At 37.6% G+C, this 14,881-nt stretch overlaps 1 pseudogene; it reads left to right on the top strand.

Moving 5' to 3' along the window:
- The first annotated feature begins 878 nt into the window (after window positions 1–878).
- LOC141347503 (uncharacterized) lies at window positions 879–13,725 on the top strand (annotated as a pseudogene).
- The last annotated feature ends 1,156 nt before the right edge of the window (window positions 13,726–14,881 follow it).

Genomic DNA, 14,881 nt, shown 5'->3' with positions numbered 1-14,881 from the left:
TGACATCAATTGAGGAATTTTGTAAAGCTCCCTCGGATGAGCTATTGAATTTGTGTTCGAAAAAACAGCTATGGGAAATTGTCGATCGATATGAATTAAGGGGCGTTGATAAGCGATTGCGAAAGGATGAGGTCAGAGAAATAATTAGAGCTAAATTGTGTGAACTTCAGATTTTACCAATCACGCCAAAACGAGTAACAGCTGGGGTTAATCCCGCAGCTGAGAAGTCTATGTCATTTGTTGGTTTGTCGTTTGAGCAGCAAAAAGAGCTGATTGGGATGCAACAGTTGCACGAAAAAGAGATGTGTGATCGTGAAATAGAAATAGAGAAGCTTAAATTAGATGGCTTGATGAAACAACGTGAGATGGAGTTTGAAAAATTGAAACATGAGCAAAAATTAGCTGTAGAGCAACAAAATCAAGAGTTTCAGCTAAAATTTGAGAGTTTGAAACTTCAAAGTGAGAGCAGGTCACCTGCTGATCGCGCAGATTGTTCGTTTAATCTCATTAATAATTTGAAATTGTTGCCTGCGTTCAATGAGCGAGATCCGGATGTCTTTTTCTCATTATTTGAAAGCATAGCAGATGAACGGGAATGGCCTGAGACCGACCGTACAGTTATGCTTCAATCTGTATTAGTGGGAAAAGCTCAAGAGGCGTATACTGCTCTTTCCGTAGAGGAAAGGAAAAAATATGATAGTGTAAAATCTGCGGTGTTAAAAGCCTTTGAGCTGGTTCCAGAAGCTTATCGCCAACGTTTTCGTACTTGGAGAAAAAGTGAGAGACAAACACACGTGGAAGTCACAAGAGAGTTAAGTAATCATTTTGATCGCTGGTGTACAACATCTAACGTACAATCATTTAGTGAGTTACGCGAAATGATGATTATTGAGCAACTAAAAAACATCGTTCCTGATCAAATTGCTGTGTATATTAATGAAAATAAACCTCGTACTGCCGTGGACGCTGCATCATTAGCAGATGATTTCGTTCTGACTCATAAAAACCGATTTGGTTATGGGAATCGGGGTAATGGAAACATTAATTTTAAGCAATCACAACAAATTGATCGTCGTTCACCTTCTCATAGAGTAATATCTGATTCTACATGTCGTTATTGTCTAGAGGCTGGGCACTGGAAGAATGAGTGTCCTGTACTTAAAAGTAAACAGGTACGTGGTAAGAATAAAAATTCTGCGCCTGTACTTCTGACTACTTGCTTGCCGCATGCGCCGTCTGCACGCTGTATGGAAGACCTGTCCATGATAAGAGAAAATTGTTCCGCAATTAAATGCAACACAGGTTATGCACCATTTATTTCTAAAGGGTGTGTTTCTCTTTTAGAGGGACATGAGAGGGTACCGGTAAGAGTTTTGAGAGATACTGGATCGTCAGAGTCCTTTATTTTGGATTCCATACTTCCATTTTCATCCAGTTCATATGTTGGTAAGAATGTTTTGATCCGAGGAATTGCACTCCAAACGTTGTCTGTTCCTTTGCACAAGTTTCTTTTACAGTCCCAGTTAGTGAACGGAGAAGTTATTATGGGAGTGCGCCCTTCTTTGCCGGTGGAGGGAGTGGAGATCATTTTGGGAAATAACTTGGAAGGGGGGGGTGTGTGGCCGGTAATGGCCCCTTCACCGATTGTCACCCCGTCTTTTTTCGATCAGGAATGTCGTGAGTTGCCCGAAGATGTGTCTTGTGTTGTGACGCGGTCTAAGACAAAAATGTTGAATGATGAGACCATTAACTTGTATGATACTTGCGTACCGGCTAAGTCGGTTGTTCCTGGATTGTCTCTCTTGTCCAAAATTTCTCGTGCAGAATTCGTTGACGCCCAGAGGGATGATCCTGGGTTGAAAAGTTTGGTCGCTGCTGTTCTCCCACCGGAGGTAGAGAGTGCCGCGACTGGATACTTCATCAATGATGGGGTGCTTCTGCGTAAGTGGCTTGCCCCAAATGAGGATGGCGGTGGTGAGTCACTGGTTCAAGTTGTTGTACCTGAAAAATTCAGAGATGTTGTACTTAAATTGGCTCATGGCGATATAGCGGGTCACTTGGGTGTAAAAAAGACTTATGTACGAGTCTTGCAGCACTTTTATTGGCCGCTTTTGAAAAAAGATATCTCGTGGTTTATTAGAACATGTCATACGTGCCAAGTGACCGGAAAACCTAATCAACCATTGAAACCGGCCCCATTGTGTCCAATTCCTCCAGTAGAGCAGCCCTTTGAATATCTGTTAATAGACTGTGTTGGTCCGTTACCTCCCTCTAAATCGGGAAGTAAATTTCTCTTGACTGTAATGTGTCAAAGTACTCGCTATCCAGCGGCTTACGCGCTGCGTAACATCACTACGCAATCCGTAGTAAAAGCCCTGTCTCAATTCATCTCAATCTTTGGCATCCCTAAGGTCATTCAAAGTGACCAGGGAACGAATTTTACGTCAAAAATGTTCGCAGAGATTTTAAAGCAGTTAGGAGTGCAACATAACCGTTCCAGCGCACAGCATCCTCAGAGTCAAGGTGCGTTGGAGAGATTTCACCAAACACTTAAGTCTCTTTTGCGTGCATATTGTGTCGAATTGAATCGAGACTGGGAGGAAGGGCTTCCGTGGCTTTTGTTAGCCGCAAGGGAGGTCACGCAGTCTAGTTTGGGTTTTAGTCCTAACGACTTAGTTTTTGGACACAAGGTGCGTGGTCCGCTTGCCGTTGTCAGCGATCAGTTAAAAGGTAAACAGCCACCAAAAAGTCTGCTTGACTATGTGAATGGTTTTAAAAGACGTTTGTTTTTAGCTGGTCAAGCAGCACGGAAAAACTTGGAGAAGTCGCAAATTAAGATGAAAAAGCTTTTTGATCGTCGGTCTGAACAGCGTGTATTCAGTCCTGGGGATCAGGTCTTGGCATTGCTGTCCTTAGTGAACTCTCCGTTCTGCGCAAAATTTGTGGGACCATTTACTGTTGTGCGTGCACTGTCTGATCTTAATTATGAAATTGCAACTCCAGATAGAAAGAAAACAACCCAAATCTGTCATGTAAACTTGCTGAAACCTTTTTTCTCCCGTGATTGTCAAGCAGTTGGTGTTAAATCATCTGCGGTGGTCAGTCCTGTGACTGATGCGCTGGGACAGTCTTCTGTGGGAGACCAGGAAGGGGGTACGTTTTTAGACGATGCTGTAGTGCAACCTCGATTAAAAAATTCTGAGACTCTGGAAAATTTGGAGAGTTTGTTTTCTCACTTGTCTGTTTTGCAGCGAGCGGAATTGTCACAGTTGATACATGAGTTTTCGTCACTGTTTGGGGACGTACCATCACAAACTCATTTAATAGAGCACGACGTGGATGTGGGTGATGCTTCACCTATACGCCAGCGTTTTTATCGCGTCCCTTTTGAAAAACGTGTTAAGTTAGAGTCGGAGATTCAGTATATGCTGAAGAATAACATTGCCAAATCGTCCTGTTCGAGCTGGGCCTCGCCATGTTTATTGGTTCGAAAACCGGATGGAACAGACAGGTTTTGTACGGATTATCGCAAAATTAACAAAATCACTAAACCTGACGCTTTTCCCCTCCCGAGAATGGAGGATTGCGTTGATCAAGTGGGCTCGGCAAGATATGTCAGTAAATTTGATTTACTTAAAGGGTACTGGCAGGTGCCTTTGACACCTCGGGCACAGGAAATCACTTCTTTTATAACTTCTTCAGGGCTATATTCTTATTCTGTCTTGAGCTTCGGTTTACGTAACGCTCCTGCTACGTTTCAGAGACTAATGAATCGTGTAGTCTCTGGTTTGGAAGGTTGCGCGGTCTATTTGGACGATGTTATAGTTTACAGCGATAGTTGGGATCAACACGTGACACGGGTACGAGATTTATTTAAACGTTTAGCAGAGGCTAATTTGACCGTGAATTTAGCTAAATGTGATTTTGCACGGGCAACGGTTTCTTATTTGGGCAAGGAAGTGGGTCAGGGTATGGTGCGCCCTTTGCATGCCAAAGTGAGCGCGATCGAGAATTTTCCTACGCCTTGTACTAAAAAAGAGCTCATGCGGTTTATTGGTCTGGCCAGTTACTATCGTGGGTTTTGCCCCAATTTTTCATCAGACATTTGTCCCCTCACTAATCTTTTAAAGAACTCTGCTAAATTTGAGTGGACTCTACATTGTCAAAAAGCTTTTGAGAATGTTAAATTGTTGTTGACAGCTGCTCCTGTGTTAGCAGCGCCCTTAAGTGGCCTTCCTTTCGAGATTCAAGTTGACGCAAGTCATGTGGGAGCCGGAGCGGTTTTACTCCAGACTCATTCTGATGGTCTTAGTCATCCAATTAGCTATTTTTCACGTAAATTTAATTCATATCAGTTGAACTATTCTGTTATTGAGAAGGAAACTCTAGCACTTATCTGGGCACTTCAACATTTTGATGTATATGTGGGGGGAGGGTCCCCAGTTGTCATTTTTTCGGATCACAATCCCTTGACATTTCTTCACTCATTGCAGAGTCCGAGTCAACGATTAATGCGGTGGATACTTTTCCTCCAGCCTTACAACTTGACGATTAAACATATTAAGGGAATTGAGAATGTTTTTGCGGACACTTTGTCACGTGCCCCTCTGGCGGAGTGACGTGATGGTTTTTTGTCTCCAATTGATGTGACTTGACCTACTTCCAATCCATATGTATGTATGTTACAATGTAATTTTTTTTTATGTGGGATTTTTTTTAAGGGGGGTGTGTTAGGACTGCCCTGTTTTGGTTTAGGTGTTTTTGTTTCTTTTAGGATTGAGATTGGGGCGTGACTTCAGCGCACCTGATGGTTGTCATCGCTCCTATTTAAACACCTTGCCAGAGTTCGTCAGGGCCGCTGTTCCTCGGGCAGTTGGCCAGAGCTGCGCTCCAATTTGTAGCATTATGTTTTGTTTTGCATCCATTCACTATCACTGACAACACTTACTGCATCCATTCATTCGCTTTTCACACTGATTAGACCTACTGATACTGATGTTTTGATTATGTTTACTTTAATTTTGTGATAATAAATGTTACGTTTAACTTTATTTCGCCTGTGTCGTCTCCCTTTATGTTACATCATTGAGCCGGGTGTAACAATCCCTTTTTTTTTTTTTTTTTTTTTTTTTTCTTTTTTTTTAAGTGAGTCGTATTTGTGGAGATGCCTTCCATAGAGTCTTTCGAGAGTTTGCATTCTTCAATTTTAAGAAAGACGATCTGTGCCTGACAGAACCCTTTAAATGCCCAGCATGCACAGCAGACATCTGCAGATGGAGATAGAAAACATTACCGGTTCAAAAAGTCCAAAGGGTCGGTGAAATCTCAATCTTAATCTGAACCATCTCTTTTTGATAGACTGTTCATTGCACAAGATGCCAAAGTATCTGCGTTTGTTGAACAAATTAGAAGCCAGATGATTAGTGCAAGGATTTGTTCAACTCTAAAACCCTTGTTTATTTTGAAATGGTCTTGGGATCACATGTAATGCCTCTACTTTCAGAGGACAGGTCATGATGTCTGTGGGTCTGCAACATTTACAGCAGACAGAGAAATATCATTGAAATAGCTGTGTGCAGACATGGAGAAATATATGCCTACCCAATGTTCCTGCAAAAGGCACAAGCTGCAAATGCAACATTCTTTTGTAGAAATATCAAGATATTTGGAAACAGTTGAGTTAACAGGATATATTTTATGCAGTATTTTAAAGTGGACTTCTTTGGTCTTATTAGGGAGAAAATATTTGTGAGGCAACAACCACGTCCTTCTCCAATCTGTATTATTAATTAAGGCAGGCCAATGGGATCTTCCTCTAGGAACCATACGGTCTTACTTTTGAAATATCTGGCAAACATGTTTAATATTACATTTCTTGTCATAAATGCCAATGCCGCCCAGCAACAAAACTAATTCCTGTATATCTGGCCTTTAACCAGATGCGGTGAGAATAGCTCGAAGAACAGTGTTGGATTCTTTGAAAGGAACAGGAAACGTTCATATGACAAGACATATCCAAAATTGTTGAATGAAGAAAAAAATGTAAATTAATCCTCTATTTAAACCAATTATTTGAAAAAGAGATTTATTGTTAACAGTGAAAAGTTGTGATCGTAACGTAACTTCCATGCCAGAAGAACCTGCTGATGAACATTTGCTCATTTAATCGGGAGTTTATTTTACATATAATTACATTTTAAGATAAAGTGGAGGCCTCCAATTTTATTAAAGATATAATTAGAAATAAAGAACCATACAGAATTTGGATTTATTAAACACCTTCTTAGCCAATTTATTTTTTAACGCATGAAAGTTTATAGCTTCAAGTCCTCCATCACTTCTACAATTAGATATCACCACTTTTTTAAGTTTATGAGACCTGTTTTTCCAGATAAAATTGAAGAACAGTTTATCTTTTTATTAACAGTACATGTCACGATTCACAAAGGAGGTCAGGGTCCAAATGCAGGGAAGTATTTTTAATTAATAAAACAACAAACAAACAAACAAAAAGCCACACGGCAGAACATAAACATAAACTCAAATACTAAATAACAAAACCAAGGCCAGGATACAGGAACGTAGAGCAGACAGAGAGTTGACAGAAGACAATGCAGCCAGAAGGAGTAGTGGGAAATGAGAGTTCTTATAGACAAGATAGTTGTGAGCAGGAGTGAGTGTAATCAGTGCTAATGACAAGACATGAGTGAATACTTAGGAAAGTGAGTGCAGGGAAGGGAAAACAGCGACCTAGGTGGCTGAGGGAAGCCCCACAGCCCAGATCATGACAGTACAATCATTGACATATAAAGAGAGTGAAGGATAGACGAAGCGAGAAAGACCTTCTGCTTTGGAGAGGAGAACCCTACCATAAAGAGAGAGGTCTCTTTTACACCAGAGATTCAAAATATTTTGAGTCTTCTTTATTCTGACACATAAATACCCACATATTTTATTGTTAAATATTATCTCACATTTGGACAAATTTGGCTTAACCCTGAAGCACACGGAAATTGTTTGATTATCTGAATGGCTTTACAAAGTTGACTTTTATCCGTTAAATAAAGAGTGGGGTCATCAACTAGCTGAGAAATGTTTATCTCCCTATCAAAAATAGAAATTCCCTTTAAATTCTGATTGTACATAATACTTTAAGACAATAATTCAGTAACCAAAAATAATAAAAAAGGGGAAATCGGCCAAACCCTGTCTGACCCCACGTCTTATAGAAAATCTTTGTGAGGTGAACATATTAACTTTAACAGAGCTAGTTATTCCTTTATAAAACATTTCAATTATATTGATAAAGGAAGACCCGAAACCAAACAATTTGAGAGATTGCAGAAAAAATTCATGCTCAATGGTGTCAAAGGCCTTATAAAAGTCCAAAAAAGTATAACAGCTTTAGATTTCACAAAGTCAGCATAATCCAATAAATCAAAAATAAGTCTTATATCATTACTAATGTGCCTTCCTTTAACAAAACCCGACTGTGTTTCTGAAATAATATGACTAATTAAAATTTTAATCTATTTGCATAAACCAAGGCCAAGATCTTGTGATCAGCTGTGAGAAGTGTAATGGGTCTCCAATTATCTATTAAGAGAGAATCTTTTCAGGTTTTCACCCTTTCATTGATGAAGACATTTCTCTCTGAACAATACATTCGTTATACATGTAAAGTAAAGGGGATTGTATTTAGTCCCAGAAATGAATGTAAAAATTCAACAGAAAAACCATCAACACCGGGGTATTTCCTTCTTTTCATAGAAAATAGAGCAGATTTGATTTCTTCAATTGTCAAAGAGGCCTCACAAATATCTTTAAAATCATTATCAATGACAGGAATGTGATTCTTAATTGGTTCACAAAAAAAAAAAAAATTCACAATTATCCATATTGAATTCAGAAATATAACGGTCATTATAAAAAGCAGTAACAAAAGTAGAAATACATTTGAGATCAGTGCATTTGACACCATTAATATTCAGAGCTGTCAAAGAGTTTTTTTTCTGTAATTAATTTAAAAAAAGCAACAAAAAAAAAAAAAAAAGCTGGAATTGGTCTCTCCTTCCTCAAGACATTTGGCTCTAGATCTAATAAAAACCCCTCTAGCCAAATCCAAATAAGCTTGATTAATTTGAAGATTTAATTCCTTTAAGTGCAATTCTTCTTCCTCAGTTAGTGATTTTTAGCAATAAAATATTTATTTCTTTAAGTGTTCATTTATTTTTATATATTTTTTAAGGCTTTAAGATCTTTATTCTCATTCTTCTAATAGCAATTTGCCTGGCCTTATATTTAAAAAAAAATCCCATTTGACTTTTTATTAGAGAATATCCCCGAAAGTAAGCTTTTAACACTATTATTAAAGGAAGTATCTTTTAAGAGTGAATTATAAAATTTCCAATAACCCCGTAATCTTGGAATTTGATCATTTTTGCAAGATAATGTTAAACGTATTTGTTTATGATCTGACAGAGGAGCAAATGAGTGAGAAATATCTTTTACAAACTGAAGAGCCAAGGAAGAGATCAAAAAGAGGTCAATTCTTGATTGGGAGGATCTATTTCTATTGGACCAAGTAAATTTGTGTAAATCAGGGTTGATGTATCAGTAAGAGAAAACTCTGCACATAATGCTCAAATATTTCTATTCGAATGAAGCTTGTCAATACATCTGGGAGGAAATCGGTCCAAAGTGCCGTCAACACACTCATTAAAATCACCACCTAGAATTACAAAAGAGTCAGGGTATTTAATAAGTGTTTCTTTTAGTTCAGAGGTTATCTGAGAAAACAAAAACCTATTATCCGATCGAGAATTACAGCCATAAATATTACAAACAATAAAGTTACTGTTATGCTGTTTAAGCGATAAAATAATCTCCCTTCGTCAGATGACTTTACCCCAAATATCTGCCCTTTAAATGTGTGTAAGAGAATTGAAACACCAGCAGAATGGTTAGAGCCGTGACTAAAATAAATAGTACCCCACTGATTTTTCCAAAACTTTACATCCATTTGACATGAATGTGTTTCCTGAAGGAGGATTATATCAGACTCACTGCTCTTACAGAACAAAACACTGCTTTCCTTTTTACAGCATCACGTAAACCTCTTATGTTTAAAGAAACAACAGAAAACTAATTGAACTTAAATTCCATTAAACACCAAACACGATCTAATAGCCCTTAAGAGACACAGCTTTTCTTTTACTCATCTGTGGATGCACTGACTCACAAAAATAACGTTCGTCAGATACAGCACTACATTTTACATAATTATTTAGCGTTTAACATAACTCGCAAACGTTATAAAACAGAATTTTGAATTCATGTAAACGCTTTTAATGTTTTAAAACATAAAGCTTTCTTCAGCTCATCCACAACAGACACAAGAACACGACGCAGTCTATGAGACACACCACCAGAACAAAATAAAAGTCCTGTTCTTCTACTTAAATTTGGTTTTATAATCTAATTCTGTCCTCTTCGTACCTACTACAGTTTAGTATGATATGCTCAGCATTTTCTTTAATGTCACAGATTATACACTCATCACTGTTCCTTTCCCTCAAACAAACACATAATGTTTAATCCTGTATGATTTAGTCTTGATATGGTCATTCCTTCTGTTACATCATTCATGTTTTATATGATTGACTTTTGTGTTTTGTGATATTGTCTTATTGTCTTCCTCCTCATGTTCTGTAGGTTTTTAAATCTAGGCTTAAAATGTGCTGTGCTTGTGTTTTATTGTAATTCACTTTGTTCATCACTTACTTTGATCAGCTCTGCTTTATAAAATTGTGTTATTTACATTATTTGTAGATATTATAATACAACTAAAACAAGTAAAACACAAACTGAGCCACAGTCATTACTAAAATCACATAAAGCCATAGAGCGAAGCACAACCTAGTAAACAATGATAAAAAATACTATGTATACGTACCATGAAGAATGCTGTCACATATTAAATAAATAGTAAGGCCATTTTTTTATTTTTTTGTATCTTACCATCTCTGTACAGTCAAACATGACACAACACTAAAATATCTTGGACTGACACTTGAAACACTTCTGACTGTCAAAACACATTCACAAACTTGTAAAGCAAGTTCAGCCCCGTTTCCTGAGAATCAATCTTTCAGTTTAACTGATGAAATCTCTTCCTGATTGAAGTGAAAGACATTTCAGAGCCACTGTTCAACAGATCAGAGAAAGAAAGATCTGGAATATAATTTGAGGTGAGTGTTTCATCTGTCTTTAGTTGTTCATCTGCCAGCTACGGGGAACACAAGGAATAACTCCAGAATCATTTTTCAACTCTTGTGTTTGGCAGGATAGACAGTAACTGTTCAATTTGGCTCAAGTAGATACGTAGATTCAAATAGGTTAATAAACTTAAAAATTAAAATAAACAAGAAAAAAATACATTAATTCTTTTTAAATGAAAACAAAAAATACAGTTTAAATAAACTTTACATATACTATTGTTTCACAAACCTTTCTTATTCAAACATAGGCCTAACATTTACGTTTCACAAGCAAACGTGATTATGTTGCTTTGTTCATTTTTTATGAATTTACAAAAGTAGTTTTGTCATGCACTTAAAAAATAATTACAGCATAACACAAGTTACTCTTCTCTCTCGTAATCTTCACTTTAGTCAGGAAACAACACAGATTTGTGTGAAAATCAGTCTCCATATGATTAAAGAGCGATATTATCATGAGATGACCGACAGCTGACGCGTTTCCCTCACATTCGTTACTCACTGCAGGCTTTTAACTTTTTCCACATCATCTTCATTAAAAAAGTGCTAGTTAAATCTGCATCGCTAATTCACTTTCCGCTGTTTGAATTCAGCTCCGTCATTCTTGCTTCACAAATGGTTAGTTTGTGCTTCTTCAATGCTGTGCTAAAGTCATTTTGATGATTTTATTGAAACCTCTTCATGTGGTGATCAACCGATGATCAGATGTCTGTCAGTGAATCACAGAAAGCTGTGTGTCCTGATACTGCCGTCACATGATGTGAAATCACTGATATTCTCATTTTACTGTTTATTACTGAGTCTGTGTTTCTCAAACAATAATTCTTCACTTTTTAATATATATCTGTGAAATATGAGATTGAAAATCTATGGCTGAATGGCTTTATATCATAATAATGGTTTATAATGAATGCACACAATCACACAATCAACATAATCAAGCATGTGCTGAAAACCTCTGAAGCACAGAAAAACTGATCTGAATTAAAGTAACCCTGAAACATGACTGACTGGCATAAATATGGTTTCTGGAAACCATCCAGCTGTCAAACCGGTTTCATTTGTTTTCTTGAAGTGGTCCTGGTTAAACTGGTTCCTGAGATGATGTTTTTCTGCAGTGGTTTCAGTGGTTTAGTTATGTTTTTCAGCTAATTATTTCTGTTCCCTCACAAAGCAAGAGACATGAAAAATGTCAAGTAAATAACTAAAAACACACACGAAACACGAACTCTTTCTCCATTAGACACAGTATTTCCATGGCCATTTTAAAAGCTGATATTTCAGCATCATTACTCCAGTCTTCAGTGTCACATGATCCTTCAAAAATCAGTATAAAACCCTGTTGTTTGAGACTGTAATAGTGGACTTCCTTTAGTTGATGACGCTATAAAATAGTTAATTTTCTAAGGGACATTTCATTTAAATGACTCTAAAATATCAGTTTTATTTAATATATAGTAGTTTGTGTGTTTCATCCTAAATGTGCATACAAAGAAAAGGCAGATTTTGCATTTGTAAAACTTTGAATGTTCACCAGAACTTGTGCAAAATTCCCTTTAGACCCCGTATCCTCGTCAAAATATCCAGAAATGAAGCTTACAATGCCTTGGTTACTGTCCATAACCTAATTTGTATTCATTTCTATATATTCCCATATAATTATCTGGTATCAGTGTGAGCAGAAAAAGACAAATTTTCTAATTGTCTGACGGCAGATGAACAGTTGAGTCATCAGAGCTATTCAAACTCACCAATGGACCTTTCAACCAGTCCATCAGTATCTTGTTAAACCAATTAAATAGTGACTATTATTAACTAATAAACTGCAGAAATGTAATCACTGATGTGAGAATTTGGCTTGAGATCCCATAGAATGAAGTGATGAGAATGGTATAAAAGTGAAGTAAATGATTTTTTAAGTAAATGTAGATGTTTTGCTATTTTAAACATTGACTCTTTACAATACAGAGTATCTTTACAAACGGCCAAACTGTACAGATCCATCATGGATGAAACTCAAACATCTGGAGGTGAAGACTTTTCCCCAGGATGCAGGTACTTGAATAACACATATGTTCTTGAGGGTCGTCGTTTTTTTTTTTTTTTTTTTTTTTAAGTATATTAAAATGAATCTCATCATAAATTAAATATTAAATATAAAAATAATTAAATATGTTCTGCTTTAGTTCAGTTCATCAGAAGAGATCAGAAGCAGAGCTCAGCTGTGTGTCTATGAAGAGTGACTGGTCAATGGATGCACCATTGAAGTTTAACAGTGGAGATACAAGGCCTGGTCTCAGGTATAACGTTTGTATAAAAATATGATTAGCCTGTAGCATGACATTTTATATCATCACATATTATCCATTCATTTCACAGTGTATGAATTTGGTAAAGTGCTCTTTGAAGTGATAAATAATAAATTAATAGTTAATTTGTTGAATACAGTAATTCAAAGAATTAGCTTTAATCTCTCTTATAGTCCAGTTCAGAAAAACACACCAGAACCAGAGTCCAGCTGTGTGTCTATGAAGAGTGACGAGTCTATGGTTTGTCAAAAACAATTCAAGAGTGCAGACACAAGGCCTGGTCTCAGGTATAACAATTCTTTAAATTATATGATCTGAACATTTAATTCAGAATATATAAGACACTGTGCCTAATAACTGTTTTTGTTTTACAGCAGTGAGGTCCTCAACACATTTAGATCAAATCTGAGGAAGAAGTTTGAGCGTCTTTATGAGAGAACAGCGACACAGGGAAACCCAACACTCCTGAATGAGATCTACACAGAGCTCTACATCACAGAGAGTGAGAGTGGAGAGATCAGTAATGAACATGAGGTGAGACAGATTGAGACACAATCCAGGAGAGCAGCAACAGAGGACACAGCCATCAAATGCAATCACATCTTTAGACCTTTACCTGGACAAGATAAGGCCATCAGAACTGTGCTGACAAAGGGAGTCGCTGGCATTGGAAAAACAGTCTCTGTGCAGAAGTTCATCCTGGACTGGGCTGAAGGGAAAGAGAATCAGGACATCCAGCTCATATTTCCACTTCCTTTCAGAGAAATCAACTTGAAGAAGAACAAAACACTCAGTCTTTTAGGTCTTATTCATGACTTTTTGCCTAAAACTAAAGAAATAGATATATCCAGAGAGGATTATAAAGTGATGTTCATCTTTGATGGTCTGGATGAGTGTCGTTTTCCCTTATATTTTCAAAGAAATGAGATTCTACGGGATGCAAACAAAGAGACATCGGTGGACATGCTGCTGACGAACCTCATTGTGGGGAATCTGCTTCCCTCTGCTCTCATCTGGATCACCTCCAGACCAGCAGCAGCTGATCTCGTCCCCTCTGAGTGTGTCCATCGAGTGACAGAGGTACGAGGATTCAATGAGCCACAGAAGGAGGAATACTTCAGGAAGAGAATCAGTGATCAGAGTCTGGCCGACAGGATCATCTCACACCTGAAGTCATCAAGGAGCCTCTACATCATGTGCCACATCCCAGTGTTCTGCTGGATCTCAGCCACTGTTCTAGGGAAGATGTTGAGTCAAGTAGAGAGTGGAGAGATTCCCAAGACTCTCACTCAAATGTACACACACTTCCTGATCCTTCAGACCAACATCAAACATGAGAAAGACTATGAGAAGAAGGTGACAGATGAAGACATGATCCTCAAACTGGGGAAACTGGCTTTCCAGCAGCTCATGAAAGGAAACCTGATCTTCTATGAGGAAGACCTGACAGAGTGTGGCATTGATGTGACAGAAGCATCAGTGTACTCAGGATTGTGCACTCAGATCTTCAGAGAGGAGTTGGGCTTGTATCAGGGGAAAGTCTTCAGCTTTGTTCATCTGAGCATTCAGGAACATCTAGCAGCTCTATATGCACATCTCTCCTTTATAATCAAGAAGAAAAATGTATTTGACCAAACCAGACTAAGGTATTTATCAAAATTTATGAACTGGATGAGTTGTATTCTGCATCGGAGAGCTGTGAATGAGGCTTTACAGTGTAAGAATGGACATCTGGATCTTTTCCTGCGGTTCCTTCTGGGTCTTTCACTTAAATCTAATGAGACTCTTATACAAGAACTACTGACACAGACAAAAAGCTACACCTATAACAAAGTGGAAACAGTTGAGTACATCAAACAGAAGATCAAGAATAATGACTCTCCAGAGAAATCCATCAATCTGTTCCACTGTCTGAATGAACTGGGTGATGATTCACTGATGCAGGAGATCCAAGATTATCTGAAATCTGGAGAAATAAAACAAAACAAACTCTCGTCTTCACAGTGGTCAGCTCTGGTTTATGTGTTGCTGACATCAGAGCAGAAGATGGATGTGCTTGACCTGAAACAGTTTGTTGGAGCACAACAAGCAGGGGATAGAGTTCTTCAGAATCTGTTACCTGTGGTTAAAGAATCCAGATCAGTTCGGTAAGTAACACCAAAACAATCACTCCACATTCAAAACTTGATCATATTTATAATTTCATCTTGTGTTTTGTTATCAAAGCAACAAAATGGTTAAAATCAAATGTTTCTATCAGTGAGCAAAATAAATGTGCCATATTGTTGCCCT

Source organism: Garra rufa, chromosome 12 (genome assembly GCF_049309525.1).
Source record: "Garra rufa chromosome 12, GarRuf1.0, whole genome shotgun sequence".
Taxonomy (NCBI): Eukaryota; Metazoa; Chordata; class Actinopteri; order Cypriniformes; family Cyprinidae; genus Garra; species Garra rufa.
Note: the sequence above shows the minus strand (reverse complement) of the source record. Positions and strands in the feature narration are given on the sequence as shown.